Source organism: Mercenaria mercenaria, chromosome 11 (genome assembly GCF_021730395.1).
Source record: "Mercenaria mercenaria strain notata chromosome 11, MADL_Memer_1, whole genome shotgun sequence".
NCBI classification, from domain to species: Eukaryota; Metazoa; Mollusca; class Bivalvia; order Venerida; family Veneridae; genus Mercenaria; species Mercenaria mercenaria.
Genome location: NC_069371.1, coordinates 31,739,127 through 31,757,955, shown reverse-complemented (window position 1 = coordinate 31,757,955; position 18,829 = coordinate 31,739,127). Strand labels below are relative to the sequence as shown.

The window sequence follows — 18,829 nt, the reverse complement described above, 5'->3', positions numbered from 1 at the left end:
AATTAAGGAAAAACCTTGTTTATGCGATAGAGGCTGTATTTTTCAACTGATCTTCATGAAATTTAGCCAGAATAATTACCTTGATAAAATCTAGGCCGAGTTCGAAAATGGGTCATCTGGGGTCAAAAACTAGGTCACTAGGTCAAATTGAAGAAAAACATTGTGTATGCAATAGAGGATGTAGTTTTCAATTGATCTTCATGAAATTTGGTCAGAGTGATTGCCTTGATGAAATCTAGGTCGAGTTTGAATATGGGTTATCTGAGATCAAAAACTAGGTCACTAGGTCAAATTAAAGAAAAATCTTGTGTATGCGATAGAGACTGTTTTTTTCAATTGATTTTATGAAATTTGGTCAGGATGATTGCCTTAATGAAATCTAGGTCGAATTTGAATATGGGTCATCTGAGGTCAAAAACTAGGTCACTTGGTCAAATCAAAGACAAAAATTGTGTATGTGATAGAGGCTGTATTTTTCAATTGATCTTCATGAATTTTGGTCAGAATGATTGCCTTGATAAAATCTAGGTCGAGTTTGAACATGGGTCATCTAGGGTCAAAAACTAGGCCATATCTAAGAAAATGCTTGTTTTATCGCAAGAGACCAATTTTTTGGTCCAATCTTAATGAAAATTGGTCAGAATATTTGTTTCCATGAAATCACTAGGTCAAACATGTTTTACACTGTTATGGTGTGTTTCTTAGGTGAGCGACCTAGGGCCATCTTGGCCCTCTTGTTTGAATACTATTAAGAGTATTTTTGCTCATTGTGGTCTATTAGATATGTATGATTCTGCCCACTCTTACCATTATGGATTTCACATTAATGACAAGTCAGAAATGTTTTTGTTTTTTGTTCGGTTTAACATCAAACCAACACAATAATGTAAAATGACAACTTTCCAGCTTTTGATGATGGAGGAAGATCCCAGTTTGCCTTCTGGGCATTGTTGTAGGCACAGATGGGCTCCTGGGTATAACCACCATTTTATCTTCCTTAAGCCAGCTGGATATCTTCCTCACATTAAAAAAATCCAACTCTATCCCCAACTGAGATTTTGTGTTCACCATGGTAAGGTGCAAGGGATTCGAAGTCAAGGACCTAAACCAGTCTGCCATGAACGCCTCTAAGTAATGCTTAGGTTGCAGATATGTTACTCTTTCTGTTACTTTTAGCTCACCTGTCAAGTAGTGACAGGGTGAGCTTTTGTGATCGCCCTTTGTCCAACGTCCGTCAGTTCACAGTTTCCTTGTGAACACGATAAAGACCACATTTTTCTGCCCCCAGATGGATGCATATTAGTTTTCAACTGTCCGTCCGTTAGTTCGTTCGTTCGTCACAACGTTAACTTTTTGCATGAAGGCACTTACTCGCGAACCACTGCACCCAGGACCTTCAAACTTCACATGCTAATAGTACTTATTGAGTACATTACCCCTATTGACTTTGGGGTCACCAGGTCAAAGGTCAAGGTGCTGCAGGGGCATTTGTCACCATTAGTGACAGCTCTTGTTAATTTGATTTTAATCAAACTTGCACACAACTTGTATGGGCATAATATCTCAGTTCCTTTCGAAAACTGGCCAGATCCCATCATGGTTTCCAGAGTTATGGCCCCTTAAAGGGCCAAAATTTTTAACTTGTGAACACGATAGTGGCCACATTTTGCAATCAACTTTAATAAAACTTGCACACAACTTGTATTGGCATAATATCTCGGTTCCTTTCGAAAGCTGGCTAGATCCCATCATGGGTTGCATAGTTATGGCCCCTTAAAGAGCTAAAATTTGCTATTTTTGGCTTGTGAACAAGATAGAGACCACATTTTGAAATCAACTTTAATCAAACTTGCACACAACTTGTATTGGCATATTATCGCGGTTCTTTTCGAAAACTGGCCAGATCCCCTCATGGGTTGCAGAGTTATGGCCCCTTAAAGGGCCAAAATTTGCTATTTTTGGCTTGTGAACACGATAGAGACAGCATTTTGTAATCAACTTTAATCAGACTTGCACACAATTTGTATTGGCATAATATCTCAGTTCCTTCCGAAAACTGGCCAGATCCCATCATGGGTTGCAGAGTTATGGCCCCTTAAAGGGCCAAAATTTGCTATTTTGGCTTTTGCAGTCATATAGATACTTCATTTATGGTTTGATTTGATACAAACTTGCAAAATATTTTCAACAACAATAAATCCTGGATTCCATGATGAATCTGTCAGATCCAGTCATAGGTTCCGGAGTTACGGTCCCTGATTGACCCTTAAAAGAGCCGAAGTTTGGTAATTTTTACCTTGTGAACACAATATAAGTGACATTTTATAATTGATTTTAACCACACTTACACACAACTTAAGTCACAATAAGATCTCGGTTCCTTTTGAAAACCGACTAGGTTCCATCATGGGTTCTAGAGTTACTGCCCCTTTCAAATTTTCTTTTTTGGCCCTTTCAGTCATATAGAGGTTTCATTTATGCTTTGATTTGATACAAACTTGCACAGAATGATTATCTTGATGATCTCTAGGCCTGGATCGAAACTGGGTCATGTCGGGTCAAAAACTAGGTCATCAGGCCAAATCAAAGGAAAAGCTTTTTAACAACCTAGAGGCCGCATTTATGACCCTGTCTTCATGAAACTTGGTCAGATTGTTTATCTTGATGATTTCTAGGCCAAATTTGAAACTGGGTCATATGGGGTCAAAAACTAGGTCACCCAGTCAAATGAAAGGAAAAGCTTGTTAACACTTGTTCGTTTGATGTGCATGAAACTTGGTCAGAATGTTTATCTGCATGAAATATCGAATTAATTTTTATCTGGGTCATGTTGGGTCAAAAACTAGGTCACCAGGTCAAATTCAAGAATTATATAGCTTGTTTACACCCTAGGGGGCACATTTTTATTCTATCTTCATACATTTGTCAGACTGTTTGTTATCATGAAGTCTTGGACGATTTCAAATCTGGGTCTCGTGGGGTCAAAACCTAGGTCACTTAAAGGTCAAATCATAGGGAAAGCTTGTATACACTCTAGTGGCCACTTTTTTGCTCCAACCTTCCTGAAACTTTGTCAGAATGTTTGTTTTCTTGAAATTTTGGACAATTTCTAATCTGGGTCATGTGGGGTAAAAGCTAGGTCACTAGGTCAAATCAAAGAAAATGCTTGTTTACACTCAAGAGGCCATGTTTTGTGGTCCAGTCTTAATGAAAATTGGTCAGAATATTTGTCTCAATGAAATCACTAGGTAAAACATGTTTACAGTGTTATGGTGTGTTACACAGGAGAGCGACTTAGAACCATCTTGGCCCTCTTGTTTAGAAGTGTCAGTTGTCGCGTTACGAAAATTTTGGGGACAAATGTGCGAATTGGACAACCGGAACTGGGTACGAATCGTTCATTTTTCTTCTGTATCTGAATAGAAGAGTTTCTCCGCAAAAACGTCATTTTTATCAACAGTGAACAATTTTAAGCTAAGTTTCTGTATCTGCAGACAAGAAAAACATTCAGTCTAATGATTAACGGCCAAGTACTTCATGTCCCTTCATAAAAAAGCCCCATAGACCACACAAACCTGTTGTTTACTATTCTCCACCCGCTGTCTCGGCAGATGGAATTGAAAGTGTGTCTGTTGACTGCTTAAAATTTGTCGACCATTCCACACTAATTGTCTGGTCTGCTATTTGTAATTATATATACTGAAACAAGTATTACAATTATCTGTGATATCAGTATCATTCACATTTTGTTTCAGTCACTATAATTATCAGAACAACAATAACATCCTGTGATAAATTATTATCATTATTATGTGATAGATGACATTTCTTTGTTACAACTGTGATATCTGAGAAATACTGTGATTATATGTGTAATATGCTATATAATTTGTATTGACATGAAGTGCACAAATAAAATTATTATTATTATTATATTACAGATAAAATTATTATTAGCTCACCTGTCACATCGTGACAAGGTGAGCTTTTGTGATCACGCAGCGTCCGTCGTCTGTCGTCCGTGCGTGCGTTCGTCCGTCGGTCCGTAAACTTTTGCTTGTGACCACTCTAGAGGTCACATTTTTTGTGGGATCTTTATAAAAGTTGGTCAGAATGTTCATCTTGATGATATCTAGGTCAAGTTCGAAACTGGGTCAAGTGCTATCCAAAATCTAGGTCAGTAGGTCTAAAAATAGAAAAACCTTGTGACCTCCCTAGAGGCCATATATTTCACAAGAGCTTTATGAAAATTGGTCAGAATGTTAATCTTGATAATATCTAGGTCAAGTTCGAAACTGGGTCACGTGCCGTCAAAAACTAGGTCAGTAGGTCTAAAAATAAAAAACCTTGTGACCTCTCTAGAGGCCATATATTACATAAGATCTTCATGAAAATTGGTCAGAACATTCACCTTGATGATATCTAGGCCAAGTTTGAATCTGGGTCACGTGCCGTCAAAAACTAGGTCAGTAGGTCAAATAATAGAAAAACCTTGTGACCTCTCTAGAGGCCATATTTTTCATGGGATCTGTATGAAAGTCGGTCTGAATGTTCATCTTGATGATTTCTAGGTCAAGTTCGAAACTGGGTCACGTGCGATCAAAAACTAGGTCAGTAGGTCTAAAAATAGAAAAACTTTGTGACCTCTTTAGAGGCCATATATTTCATGAGATCTTCATGAAAATTAGTCAGAATGTTCACTTTGATAATATCTAGGTCAAGTTCGCAAGTGGGTCACGTGCCTTCAAAAACTAGGTCAGTAGGTCAAATAATAGAAAAACCTTGTGACCTCTCTAGAGGCCATATTTTTCATGGGATCTGTATGAAAGTTAGTCTGAATGTTCATCTTGATGATATCTAGGTCGAGTTCAAAAGTGGGTCACGTGCCATCAAAAAGTAGGTCAGTAGGTCAAATAATGAAAAAACATTGTGACCTCTCTAGAGGCCATATTTTTCATGGGATCTGTATGAAAGTTGGTCTGAATGTTTATCTTGATGATATATAGGTCAAGTTTGAACTGGGTCAACTGCGATCAAAAACTAGGTCAGTAGGTCTTGAAATAGAAAAACCTTGTGACCTCTCTAGAGGCCATACCCTTGAATGGATCTTCATGAAAATTGGTCAGAATGTTAACCTTGATGATATCTAGGACAAGTTTGAAGCTGGGTCATGTGCCTTAAAAAACTAGGTCAGTAGGTCAAATAATAAAAAAAACCTTGTGACCTCTCTAGAGGCCATACTTTTCATGTGATCTATATGAAAGTTGGTCTGAATGTTCATCTTGATGATATCTAGGTCAAGTTTTAAACTGGGTCAACTGCTATCAAAAGCTAGGTCAGTAGGTCAAAAATTATTAAAATCTTTTGACCTCTCTAGAGGCCATATTTTTCAATGGATCTTCATGAAAATTGATCTGAATGTTCATCTTGATGATATCTAGGTCAGTTTCGAAACTGGGTCACGTGCAGTCAAAATATAGGCCAGTAGATATAAAAATAGAAAAACCTTGTGACCTCTCTAGAGGCCATATTTTTCATGAGATCTTCTTAAAAATTAGTGAGAATGTTTACCTTGATGATATCCAGGTAAAGTTCAAAACAGGGTCACGTACCTTCGAAAACTAGGTCAATAGGTCAAATAATAGAAAAACCTTGTGACCTCTCTAGAGACCATATTTTTCAATGGATCTTCATGAAAATTGGTCAGAATTTTTATCTTGATAATATCTAGGTCAGGTTTAAAACTGGGTCACATGAGCTCAAAAACTAGGTCACTATGTCAAGTAATAGAAAAAACAACGTCATACTCAAAACTGGGTCATGTGGGAAGAGGTGAGCGATTCAGGACCATCATGGTCCTCTTGTTTTTATATAGTGACCTTATATTAGGCATGTTCAAATTATTCCAGTTTGCCAAATACAGTGCCACCAGAGGGGGTAGACACTTTTTCAAATTATTATATGTATACATTATTTCTGTTATGCATTATAGTTGATACTTCAAAAAATCTTCTTGTCAAAAAACACTGGCCTAATTTCAAAATAACTTAAGGAGGTAGGTTACCTTCATATTTGTATGTGCGCATGTCCAACCGGAAGCTAACGTGACGATTTACGACGACGTTTACGACAAACTAAATGTGTTTGTATATTCATTCTTCTGAAAACAAATCATGAACCTGTCTTCGATCTGATGCTTTATGGTTTAATAATGCAGAAATAATGAATACATTGCCGCAGAAACGCTTCAAAACAATGTTGCCTTAAAATGACGTCACTGACGTCATGACGTTACGTGTCAGTTACCGTGCAAAATTAATAGTTTTCATCTTGAAAGTACGTAATTCTGTGCATTTTTATTATTTTAACTATTTTCAAATAACCATTATTTGCTGAAATATTTTTATGAGTCTTTTGCTCTGAATAAAAATCAATATTTTGCTTCTTTTATGTAGTTATATTGAAATGTTATGTGGAATGTAAGAAAATGGATGATGGTAACCAATGTTATTTGGAATATAGTTGGGTGAAAGGTTACTTGTTACGGCCACTTTCAAATAAAAAATCTAGCAGTTTCATTTGTAATACCTATTTTTCAGGTTCCGTTGATAATTTGTTACTTATATACTAAAACTAAGATCTAAAATTGTTCAGATTTCGGTAGAAAATTGTGGTTTCTTGAATTGAATTGATGTTACCATGGAAACGAAGCCCGTGACCTATGTATTTAAATGTAAAATTCAAAAGCGTTGACACTGGTCTATTTAAGAAACACAGCTTCGGCCTTTTATTTTCATTTCAACAATATCCATGAGAATAATAGCAGTATGCTAAACGATTTTTCCATGAAAAATGCCAGACGAGGGGTACTGCGGTAAGTATTCTAAGCTGTGAAATTTGTTTGAATAAATGCAAATAACACGAAAATATAACTTACGTAAGAAATAATATGTTTTATAGCTACATTAACTAGAAAGATAATCTTATTCAATATTTTTTATAAGAAACTACGACAAAAAGCAAGATATAAGCTATTTTAAAAATCTCTGTTGCCATGTATACTTTAAACTTTAAGAAAAATAGGGTACCATGTAAAGTGCTTGATATTTTGCTAATAATATTACCCAAATATTCAATGTTGGTCATTAACAGAATGGCACTGAAGCCGTCGCAAACCCCTATTTTTATACATAGTTGTTTAAAAATGAGAGAAAATGCGTTACCATGGAAACACGAGCCCCGCGACATATACATTTTAAGCTTTTATTAGAAAGATAACTTGCATACTAGTAAAATTATCAATTATGCAGACTTCTACGGATATCAATGAAACTAAAATACACTGAAAAGTGTTAAATATCCGTATTTTCCTTCTTCTTTCAATATGAAATACCTTTGGAGGGTCATGTTCTTCAAACCAGGATAAAAATTGAACTTGAAGGGACAGAGACAAACGAAATTGAGATTGTAGCAGTTAAAACTTCATATTACACAAAAATGTGCTGCGGTTCAACTAATTTGAATTTACCCTTGTAACAAGGTAACCTACCTCCTTAACAGATATTTTCGATGCATGATCCTGTATCAAAAGTGTTCAAGCAACCAATCTGTGAAACTCCGGTAAGAGATCTACGGCCATTATGACCCTCTTGTTTTTCTCTTTCCCAAGTTCGGGTTTTTCTCAGCATCAATGAATTGCACAGGGACCATGCTGATGTGTTTTGCATAAGTCATTGTCCCTTAAATTTTTTTATTTCTTACTTAATCTGATTTTACTTATTGAATTGTGTTGTGGTTGTCTGCTTCTACTGGTGAAAATTGCAGTGTCACAGTTGGCAGAAAAGTTTTTTTTTCATCAAATGCCTTCATCCCAGGAATGAAATTATATCCTTACAGGGATTTCTATTGTTGGTTTTCACATCAGTTGATGCCATTATCAAATTGCAGGATATTTCCTTTTGTCTACAATGATAACAATCGTCTTATACAAATGCTGTTATAGAAAACATTGGTAAATGGTTGTCATGCTTAAAATTGTTAGATTTGATTATAGGAGTTTCGAAGGATAGTGTCTTCGTATGTATTGAAGAGTAAAAAAGATATTATGAGGGTGTTTTAATATTTTAAGATGAACAGAAGTCTGTAGTCTTTTCAGATACTGGGCTTCAGCTTTTTATAATTTTGGAAATTTTTTGTTTGTTTGTTTGTTTGTTGCATTTGAAGTCTGTTTGACACACATCTGGTGATATGGAGGTTTCCAATGTTAGAAAAAGGCCTCATGCATGCAACAATCATTGGACCATGATTAAGGCCCAAAAAAGAAATTTTGATTAGAATGTAAGATGTCTGTATATTTTTCTTATGTAGGAGGCATATAGCCTTGCTGCTGACTGTAAAATATACCACATTGATGAAAATGGCCAAAATCTTTTAATTACAAGTTGTTTTAGACTGTTAATATTACTGTCAAATGTTGCTTTACAGGCTGAGGAATTTCTTAGATGCGTCATTACTTTGTACTCAAGGATATCCAGTCTAGCAGTGGTTACAGATAAATTAAAGTTACATTTTCCCTAGGAAACTGAAGGATGTGAGACTTGCAAAATCTAGTGGTCCTCACAAATCTAGATGGTCCAAACAATCTGACACAAAATTTAAATGACAAAATATAGGTTATATTTCACTTACTTTTTTTAATGAATTAGTTTTCACTTGCAATAATAAATTGTATCTTTCATTTTGCTGATTTTTTTTTGTTTTTGTAATTTAGAAATTGCATCACAGAAATTTTCAGACTTTAACATCTTTGTGTAGATTACTTAAATTAAGATTAACAACTTCAAAATCTCTGCATGGTGGTTCAGAGGACCTTTCAGCTTTCAGAATTCTTCAATCCCTTTAAAAATCTACTGTCTGCGGGTCAAAGTCAAACCTTGCCTCTAGCTGTGAAATTTTACATATAGTGTCAGTGATCCAGAGAAGCCCTCTTTTTAATCTGTCCCTATTCTACTGTCAGGTTGTAAAGTCTTCTATTGTAGATTTGCTTTTTTTCGTTACTAAAACCACTACCAATTCAAAGGAGTTCAAGTGCATGACATAATCAACATTGTGTTGGAAATATATTCTAGACAGATAGGAATCCTCTGAAATCCCAAGATCAAATGACCATATTTGAGATCATTTGTAATCAATCTCATATCAGATTCTGCCACTATAACTTCAGATGGTCTTGTTTTCCTCATGTCAACAAGACATGGAAACAAGATAGATGGTGGTATTGGTATCAAATTTGTTGGAATTGTCCCAAACCAAATATCAAAAACTGATTGTTATTGTATTACAGACATAATCTGTCCCATATTTCTTTTGTTTAGAACCCTGAAAGATAAATTGAAAGGATGATTTTTCTTACTGCAAAAGGTTTTATTGGCTATTCATAGACCCTTAGTAGACATTATACTGTTGTATCACAACTCTTATTGGTTGTTACAATGGAAATCTTTTTATTAAGAAATAAGTGAAAAAAAAATACACAATTTTATGCAATGTTTCAGCTGCAGTCTTCATGTGAAATATTTTAGTAAATCTTTGATTTTTTGATTTACTTTTTTTTGAGTCGATGCCTTTTCATTTAAAACATTTATATAACATTTACACTAACAGTAACAGCCTCAGTGGCTGGAATCTGCATGACAGATTCAGACAAAGATCTAAGTGATAATGAAACACACCACACAGTCATGTCTGTTGTATTGCAAGCTCAGTCAGAGATAAAGAAGAAAAATTTTTGTTTTCAATGAATAAATGTTGATAACTTTACAATCTTTTACCATATATCTTGCTCAAAAGTGTTGTTAGTTCATTAATCATGAAATTTAAAAATCCCAATTTGGGAGTTTTACGACACATTTTTAGCTCGCCTTCAAGCACAAAGTGCTCAAGGTGACTTTTTGTGATCGCCCTGTGTCCTTTGTCGTCTGTCGTCCGTCATCAACAATTTGACTGTTAACACTCTAGAGGTCACAATTTTGGCCCAATCTTAATGAAACTTTGTCAGAATGTTACCCTCAATAAAATCTTGGACGAGTTCGATATTGGGTCATCTAAGTTCAAAAACGAGGTCACCAGGTCAAATCAAAGGAAAAGCTTGTTAACTCCAGAGGCCACATTTAAGACAATACCTCTATGAAACTTGGTCAGAATGTTAATATTGATGATCTTTAGGCCAAGTTAAATCTGGGTCAAGTGGGATCAAAAAGTAGGTCACCAGTTCAAAAAATCAAAGGAAAAGCTTGTTAACACTCTAGAGGTCTCATTTCGGACTGTATCTTCATGAAACTTGGTCAGAATGTTAATCTTGATGATCTTTAAAGTCAAGTTCGAACCTGGGTCATGTGGGGTTAAAAACTAGGTCACCAGATCAAATCAATGGAAAAGTTAGTTAACACTCAAGGCCACATTTATGACCTTATCTTAATGACACTTGGTCAGAATGTTAATCTCGATGATCTTTAGGTCAAGTTCAAATCTGGGTGAGGTGGGTTCAAAAACTAGGACACCAGGTCAAATCAAAGAAAATGCTAGTTCACACTCTATAAGCCACATTTATGGCCGTATCTTAATGAAACTTGGTTAGAATGTTAATCTTGATGATCTTTAGGTCAAGTTTAAATCTTGGTCAGGTGGGGTCAAAAACTAGGTCACCAGGTCAAATCAAAGGAAAAGATTGTTAACACTCTAGGCCACATTTATGATTGTATCTTCATGAAACTTGGTCAGAATGTTAACCTTGATTCTCTTTAGGTCATGTTCAAATCAGGGTCATGTTGGATTAAAATCTAGGTCACCATGTCAAATCAAAGGAAAAGCTAGTTAACATTCTAGAGGCCATATTTATGACCATATCTTAATGAAAGTTAGTCAGAGTGTTAATCTCAATGATCTTTAGGTCAGATTCAAATCTGGGTCAGGTGGGTTCAAAAACTAGATCACCAGGTCAAATCAAAGGAAAAGCTAGTTAACAATCTAGAGACCACATTTATGACCATATCTTAATAAAACTTGGTCAGAATGTTAATCTTAATGATCTTAAGATCAGATTCAAATCTGGGTCATGTGGGTCAAAAACTAGGTCACAAGTTTAAATCAAATGAAAAGCTTGTTAACACTCTAGAGGCCACATTTATGACCATATCTTCATGGAACTTGGTCAGAATGTTATTCTTGATGATCTTTAGGTCAAGTTTGAATCTAGATCATGATGGGTCAAAAACTAGGTCACCAGGTCAAATCAAATGAAAAGCTTGTCAACTCTCTGGAGGTCACATTTATGACACTATCTTCATGAAACTTGGTCAGAATGTTATTCTTGATAATCTTTAAGTCAAGTTTGAATCTGGGTCATCAGGGTCGAAAACTAGGTCTCCAGGTCAAAACAAAGGAAAAGCTTGTTGATTCTCTAGAGTCCACATTTATGACTATCTTCATGAAAATTGGTCAAAACTTTTGTCTTGATGATCTTTAGTGTAAAATTCGAATTTGGGTTATATGGGTCAAAAACTAGGTCATATGCTGAAATCACAGGAAAAGCTTGTTAACATTCTAGAGGCCACATTTATGATCCTATCTTCATGAAACTTGGTCAGAATGTTTATCTTGATGATCTCTGTGCCATGTTTGAATCTGGGTCATATGTAGTCAAAAACTAGGTCACTCGGCTTGAAATTTGGGTGACGTGTACAGTTTTGCACAGCAATCTTAGAACTTACTTTCAGTGACCATGAATGTGACCTACTGACCTATTTTCTTGTTTTTTAAGATACAACCTTGAAATTTTTAATCGTGACTTACTGACCTGCTTTCTTGTTTTTAGCTCACCTGTCACAGAGTGACAAGGTGAGCTTTTGTGATCCCGTGGCGTCCGTCGTCTGTCTATGCGTGCGTGCGTCCGTAAACTTTTGCTTGTGACCACTCTAGAGGTCACATTTTTCATGGGATCTTTATGCAAGTTGGTCAGAATGTTTATCTTGATGATATCTAGGTCAAGTTCGAAATTGGGTCACGTGCAGTTGAAAACTAGGTCAGTAGGTCTAAAAATAGAAAAACCTTGTGACCTCTTTAGAGGCCATACTTTTCAATGGATCTTCATGAAAATTGGTCAGAATGTTTATCTTGATGATATTTAGGTCAGGTTCGAAACTGGGTCATGTGCCATCAAAAACTAGTTCAGTATGTCAAGTAATAAAAAAACCTTGTAACCTCTCTAGTGGCCATATTTTTCATGGGATCTGTATGAAAGTTGGTTTGAATGTTCATCTTAATGATATCTAGATCAAGTTCAAAACTGGGTCAGCTGCGGTCAAAAACTAGGTCAGTAGGTCTAAAAATAGAAAAACTTTGTGACCTCTCTACAGGCCGTACTTTTCAATGGATCTTCATGAAAATTGGTCAGAATGTTCATCCTTGATAATATCTAGGTCAAGTTCGAAACTGGGTCACGTGCGGTCAAAAACTAGGTCAGTAGGTATAAAAATAGAAAAACCTTTTGATCTCTCTATAGGCCATATTTTTCATGAGATCTTCATGAAATTGGTGAGAATGTTCACCTTGATGATATCTAGGTCAAGTTTAAAACTGGGTCACAGGCTTTCAAAAACTAGGTCATTAGGTCAAATTATAGAAAAACCCTGTGACCTCTCTAGAGGCCATATTTTTCATGGGATCTGTATGAAAATTGGTCTGAATGTTCATCTTGATGATATCTAGGTCAAATTCAAAACTGGGTCACATGAGCTCAAAAACTAGGTCACTATGTCAAATAATAGAAAAAACAACGTCATACTCAGTTCAAAACTGGGACATGTGGTGACAGGTGAGCGATTCAGGACCATCATGTCCTCTTGTTTTTAAAGTTACAGCATAGAAATTTGTGTCACTTTTAAAATTTTTGATACAGATTTCAATACTCACCTTGAAAAGTCTTAAAACTTGACCTACTGACTTACTTTCTTGTTTTTGAAGGTACAGCATAGAAAAATGGACCACGTGTATACAGGTAACTTTTTATACATATTTCAATACTCTGAATTAGGCCAGGTGAGTGATACAGGACCTGCAGGACCTTCTTGTTTACAATTGTAAAAGGCCCTGGCTCCATTACCAAACTTAAACACTGATGTGTATATACACCACTTTTGTTCACCATTGGTAAGGAATGATACTGGATCTTGCTCACAATGATGTTTCATTTTGTTTGCAGATGAATATTTTATATTAGAGTTACGGCCCTTGAACTGCCTGGCTTATGTAATGGATTATGGTTAGAAAACCTTGTTTAATTATCTGTAAATTGAATAGCTGCTAAAACAAGCTTATGGAGTTTTTTTGTATTCTTGTGTAAGTCCAAATATCAATTTTTTGCTTATTTAATAATACATGAATTTCGAAGATACAGACATATGTGAGATAGAAAATGGTTGTTATGGTAACTCGTCATTACTGTTGCCATTATGAAACCACAAACATTGTGAAACAAAAACTCTAATGTATAAATGTCTAGCAATTATTTTTCTACAAGACATTGAATGTTAGAAACACTAAATAGAATCAGTTTTTCAAGATTGAAATTCTGTTTGTTGGTTGGAATAAGTCATTGCCTACAGTTAGAAAAATTTTAATAAAGAGGAGACCAGTGTATTTTGGTCAAGTGATTTTTTTGAAACTCGAATGTCTGATCATTTACACTGACATGTGTTAACGGCTTGATACAACTAAGATTTTTACTGGAGATATTTTTAAAATTTAACTTTCCAATCCTGGTTGTCTAACCAAGATAGAGTTATTTTTAGCTCACCTGTCACAAAGTGACAAGGTGAGCTTTTGTGATCGTGCGGCGTCCGTCGTCTGTGCGTCAGTGCGTCCATGCGTCTGGAAACTTTTGCTTGTGACCACTCTAGAGGTCACATTTTTCATGGGATCTTTATTAAAGTTGGTCAGAATGTTCATCTTGATGATATCTAGGTCAAGTTCGAAACTGGGTCAAGTGCTATCCAAAACTAGGTCAGTAGGTCTAAAAATAGAAAAACCTTGTGACCTCTCTAGAGGCCATACTTTTCAATGGATCTTCATGAAAGTTAGTCAGAATGTTCACCTTGATGATATTTAGGTCAGGTTCGAAACTGGGTCACGTGTGGTCAAAAACTAGGCCAGTAGGTCAAATAATAAAAAAACCTTGTGACCTCTCTAGAGGCCATATTTTTCATGGGATCTGTATGAAAGTTGGTCTGAATGTTCATCTTGATGATATCTAGGTCAAGTTCGAAACTGGGTCAACTGCGGTCCAAAACTAGGGTCAGTAGGTCTAAAAATAGAAAAACTTTGTGACCTCTCTAGAAGCCATACTTTTCAATGGATCTTCATGAAAATTAGTCAGAATGTTCATCTTGATGATATTTAGGTCAAGTTCGAAACTGGGTCACGTGCGGTCAAAAACTAGGTCAGTAGGTCTAAAAATAGAAAAACTTTGTGACCTCTCTAGAGGCCATACCTTTCAGTGGATCTTCATGAAAGTTAGTCAGAATGTTCACCTTGATAATATCTAGGTCAAGTTTGAAACTGGGTCACGTGCCATTAAAAACTAGGTCAGTAGGTCAAATAATAAAAAAACCTTGTGACCTCTCTAGAGGCCATATTTTTCATGGGATCTGTATGAAAGTTAGTCTGAATGTTCATCCTGATGATATCTAGGTCAAATTCGAAACTGGGTCAACTGCGGTCAAAAACTAGGTCAGTAGGTCTAAAAATAGAAAAACCTTTTGACCTCTCTAGAGGCCATATTTTTGCAATGGATCTTCATGAAGATTGGTCTGAATGTTCACCTTGATGATATCTAGCCAAAGTTTGAAACTGGGTCACGTGCGGTCAAAAACTAGGTCAGTAGGTATAAAAATAGAAAAACGTTGTGACCTCTCTAGAGGCCACATTTTTCACGAGATCTTCATGAAAATTGGTGAGAATGTTCATCTTGATGATATCTAGGTCATATTCAAAACTGGGTCACATGCCTTCAAAAACTAGGTCATTAGATCAGACAATAAAACAACCTTGTGACCTCTCTAGAGGCCATATTTTTCAGTGGATCTTCATGAAAATTGGTCAGAATTTTTATCTTGATGATATCTAGGTCATTTTCAAAACTGGGTCACATGAGCTCGAAAACTAGGTCACTGTGTCAAATAATAGAAAAAACGACGTCATACTCAGTTCAGAACTGGGTCATGTGGGGACAGGGGAGCGATTCAGGACCATCATTGTCCTCTTGTTAGTGCAGGTGTCCTTCATCCTGCATCCTGTGTCAACTTTTTAGTTCACCTGAGCATAAAGTGCTCAAGGTGAGGTATTGTGACCGGTCATTGTCCGGCGTCCGTCGGCGTCCTAAGTCGTCCATCAACATTTGCCTTGTGGACACTCTAGAGGCCACAGTTGTGACCCAACCTTTATGATTTCTAGGTCAAGTTCAAAACTGGGTCATGTGGGGTCAAAAACTATGTGAGTAGGCCAGATTAAAGGAAAATCTTGTAAACACTCTAGAGGCCACAGTTGTGTCTCAATCTTTATGAAACTTTGTCAGAATGTTTGTCTTGATGATATCTAGGTCAAATTCGAATCTAGGTCATATGGGGTCAAAACCTAGGACACCCGGTCAAATCAAAAGAAAAGCTTGTGAGCATTAGAGGCCACAGTTGTGATTCAATCTTTATGAAACTTGGTCAGAATATTTGCCTTGATGATCTCTAGGTTGAATTTGAAACTGGGTCATGTGGGTTCAAAAACTAGGTCAGTAGGCCAGATCAAAGGAAAATCTTGTTAACACTTTAGAGACCACAATTTCAGTTTGAAACTCATGAGAATTGGTCAGAATGTTTGTCTTGATGACATCTAGGTTAAGTTCGAAACTGGGTCATGTGGGTTCATAAATTAGGTCACCGATCAAATCAAAGGAAAAGCTTGTGAACACTCTAGAGACACAGTTCTGACTCAATCTTTATGGAACTTGGTCAGAATGTTTGCCTTGACGATCTCTAGATCAGGTTGGAAACTGGGTCATGTTGGGTCAAAAACTAGGTCAGTAGGCCAGATCAAAGGAAAGTCTTGTTAACATTCTAGAGACCACAATTTAAGTTTGAAACTCCTGAGAATTGATCAAATTATTTGTCTTGATGACCTCTAGGTCAAGTTCGAATCTGGGTCATGTGGGGTCAAAAACTAGGTCACCCGGTCAAAGGAAAGGAAAAGCTTGTGAACACTCTAAAGACCATACAAAACTTGGTCAGAATGTTTGTCTTGATGATCTCTAGGTCAGCATGTGGGGTAAAAAACTAGGTTGCTAGGCGAGATCAAAGGAAAATCTTGTTGACATTCAAGAGTCCACAGTTTACGGCTAATAAACCCTAGCGCCACCACCAAAAAGTGGTGATAAGGAAAAGAGCTGCCAACATTTCTGTGGTGCAGCTATCACCACTTTGAAGCTATAAATGTTAACATTCTGTCTTATATTCTTATTAATAATACTTATTTCAAAAATCTGAGAATGTAGTGCTGTGTAAGAAAACTTTTACTACAGGATGACTGCAATTTCATTAAAATATCTTAAAAATTGTGGTGTCAAAAGCTTTTCTCCTGCCCCGGCGAAATGGAATTCATGAAATCATGAAGTTTTCATCACCATTATGAATTATTCATGAACTGTTCTGGATTACTTCTTAATCTAACTTCATGAAGTTTTATGCATGACGTGTCATTTGATCTACTTCATGAAGATATCAAGCATTATTAACAGATTCATAAAATCCTTGAAATAATCACGAACAAGTTTAAGAATGAATCAAGATTTTTTATGAATGTCAATATACCTAAAGAATTCAAGAAAATTCTTGAAAAAAATGATGAACATTTTATGAGCAGTTTAAGAATATTAAATTCTTAAAACATTCTTTCTGTGTTCTTAAGAAAAAGTCATAAATATTTAATGAGTATATCTATGATTCATTAAAAGTACTAAAATTCAAAACCTTTTTCTAGTTCAGTGCCAGTTCTTGAACCCAACTGTGAGTTTCTGAACTGTCCATTCATTAAACATAAAACTTAGGTTTACCTTTTACAATAAATGAATAAGTTCATGAACTGTTCATGAATGTTCATGAACATTAAATTCATGTCACATGATCAGTTTCCATTATTTTGTTGCATGCTGGGAATTTTTTTGCACATGTGATCCAGCAGTTTTTGAGAAGTTTGTGTGGCAAATGAGAAGGAACTATTTATCATACTACAGTAAGGAATGGTTTAAAAGGAACACGAGTATACTGAATATCAAATAAGAAATTATGGTGTTGTTATAAATTGTTCATTTTTAGCTCGACTATTCGAAGAATAGTCTAGCTATTCTACTCACCCTGGCGTCGGCGTCGGCGTCGGCGTCACACCTTGGTTAAGTTTTTGCATGCAAGTACATACAGCTATCATTTAAAGGCATATAGCTTTGAAACTTATTTATTCTTTTTCTAGGTCAATTACCAACCTCACTGGGTCAAGTTCCATAACTCTAACATGTATTTTGAGCAAATTATGCCCCCTTTTGGACTTAGAAAATTCTGGTTAAAGTTTTACATGCAAGTTACTATCTCCAAAACTAATGCAGATATTGAATTGAAACTTCACATGTGTCTTTGGGGTTATAAAACTAGTTGATAGCACCAAGTCCCATAACTCTGACCTTCATTTTGGCCAAATTATGCCCCCTTTTGTACTTAGAAAATTTTGGTTAAAGTTTTGCGTGCAAGTACATACAGCTATTACTAAAAGGCATATAGATTTGAAACTTATTTTTTCTTTTTCTAGATCAATTACCTACCTCACTGGGTCAAGTCCCATAACTCTGACATGTATTTTGGCCAAATTATGCCCCCTTTTGGACTTAGAAAATTCTGGTTAAAGTTTTGCGTGCAAGTACATACAGCTATTACTAAAAGGCATATTGATTTGAAACTTATTTTTTCTTTTTCTAGATCAATTACCTACCTCACTGGGCCAAGTCCCATAACTCTGACATGTATTTTGAGCAAATTATGCCCCCTTTTGGACTTAGAAAATCCTGGTTAAAGTTTTACATGCAAGTTACTATCTCCAAAACTAATGCAGATATTAAATTGAAACTTCACATGTGTCTTCGGGGTTATAAAACTAGTTGATAGAATCAAGTCCCATAACTCTGACATGTATTTTGGGCAAATTATGCCCCCTTTTGGACTTAGAAAATCCTGGTTAAAGTTTTGCGTACAAGTACATACAGCTATTACCAAAAGGCATATAGCTTTGAAACTTATTTATTCTTTTTCTAGGTCAGTTACCAACCTCACTGGGTCAAGTTCCATAACTCTTAACATGTATTTTGAGCAAATTATGCCCCCTTTTGGACTTAGAAAATTCTGGTTAAAGTTTTACATGCAAGTTACTATCTCCAAAACTAATGCAGATATGGAATTGAAACTTCACATGTTTCTTCGGGGTTATTAAACTAGTTGATAGCATCAAGTCCCATAACTGATATGCATTTTGGTCAAATTATGTCCCGTTTCGAACTTAAAACTCTTTTGATATTTAACATTTTGGGTAATAATTTCCTGCTTCTGTGACAATATTTCGAATAGTCGAGCTTGGCTGTCTTACGGACAGCTCTTGTTAAAATATAAAATCCTTCTAAAATGTCACAAGTTTTCCCGACCCTGAAGCAAAGCTAGTACCTAAATTTAAATCTTGAGATTAAAGTAAA

General features: G+C 35.8%; 1 protein-coding gene across 4 annotated transcripts in view; it reads left to right on the top strand.

Moving 5' to 3' along the window:
* The window catches only part of LOC123531790 (zinc finger CCCH domain-containing protein 10-like), a 288,284-nt gene that overhangs the window by 113,998 nt on the left and 155,457 nt on the right, over positions 1-18,829 (top strand). The window contains exon 1 of one of the 4 annotated variants that reach the window (XM_045313034.2): positions 13,037-13,054. The exons of the other annotated variants lie outside the window; for them this stretch is intronic. The gene's annotated coding sequence lies outside the window, so the exon portion shown is untranslated. Of the gene's footprint in view, positions 1-13,036; positions 13,055-18,829 lie in introns of those variants that run through there. 4 annotated transcript variants of the gene reach the window in all.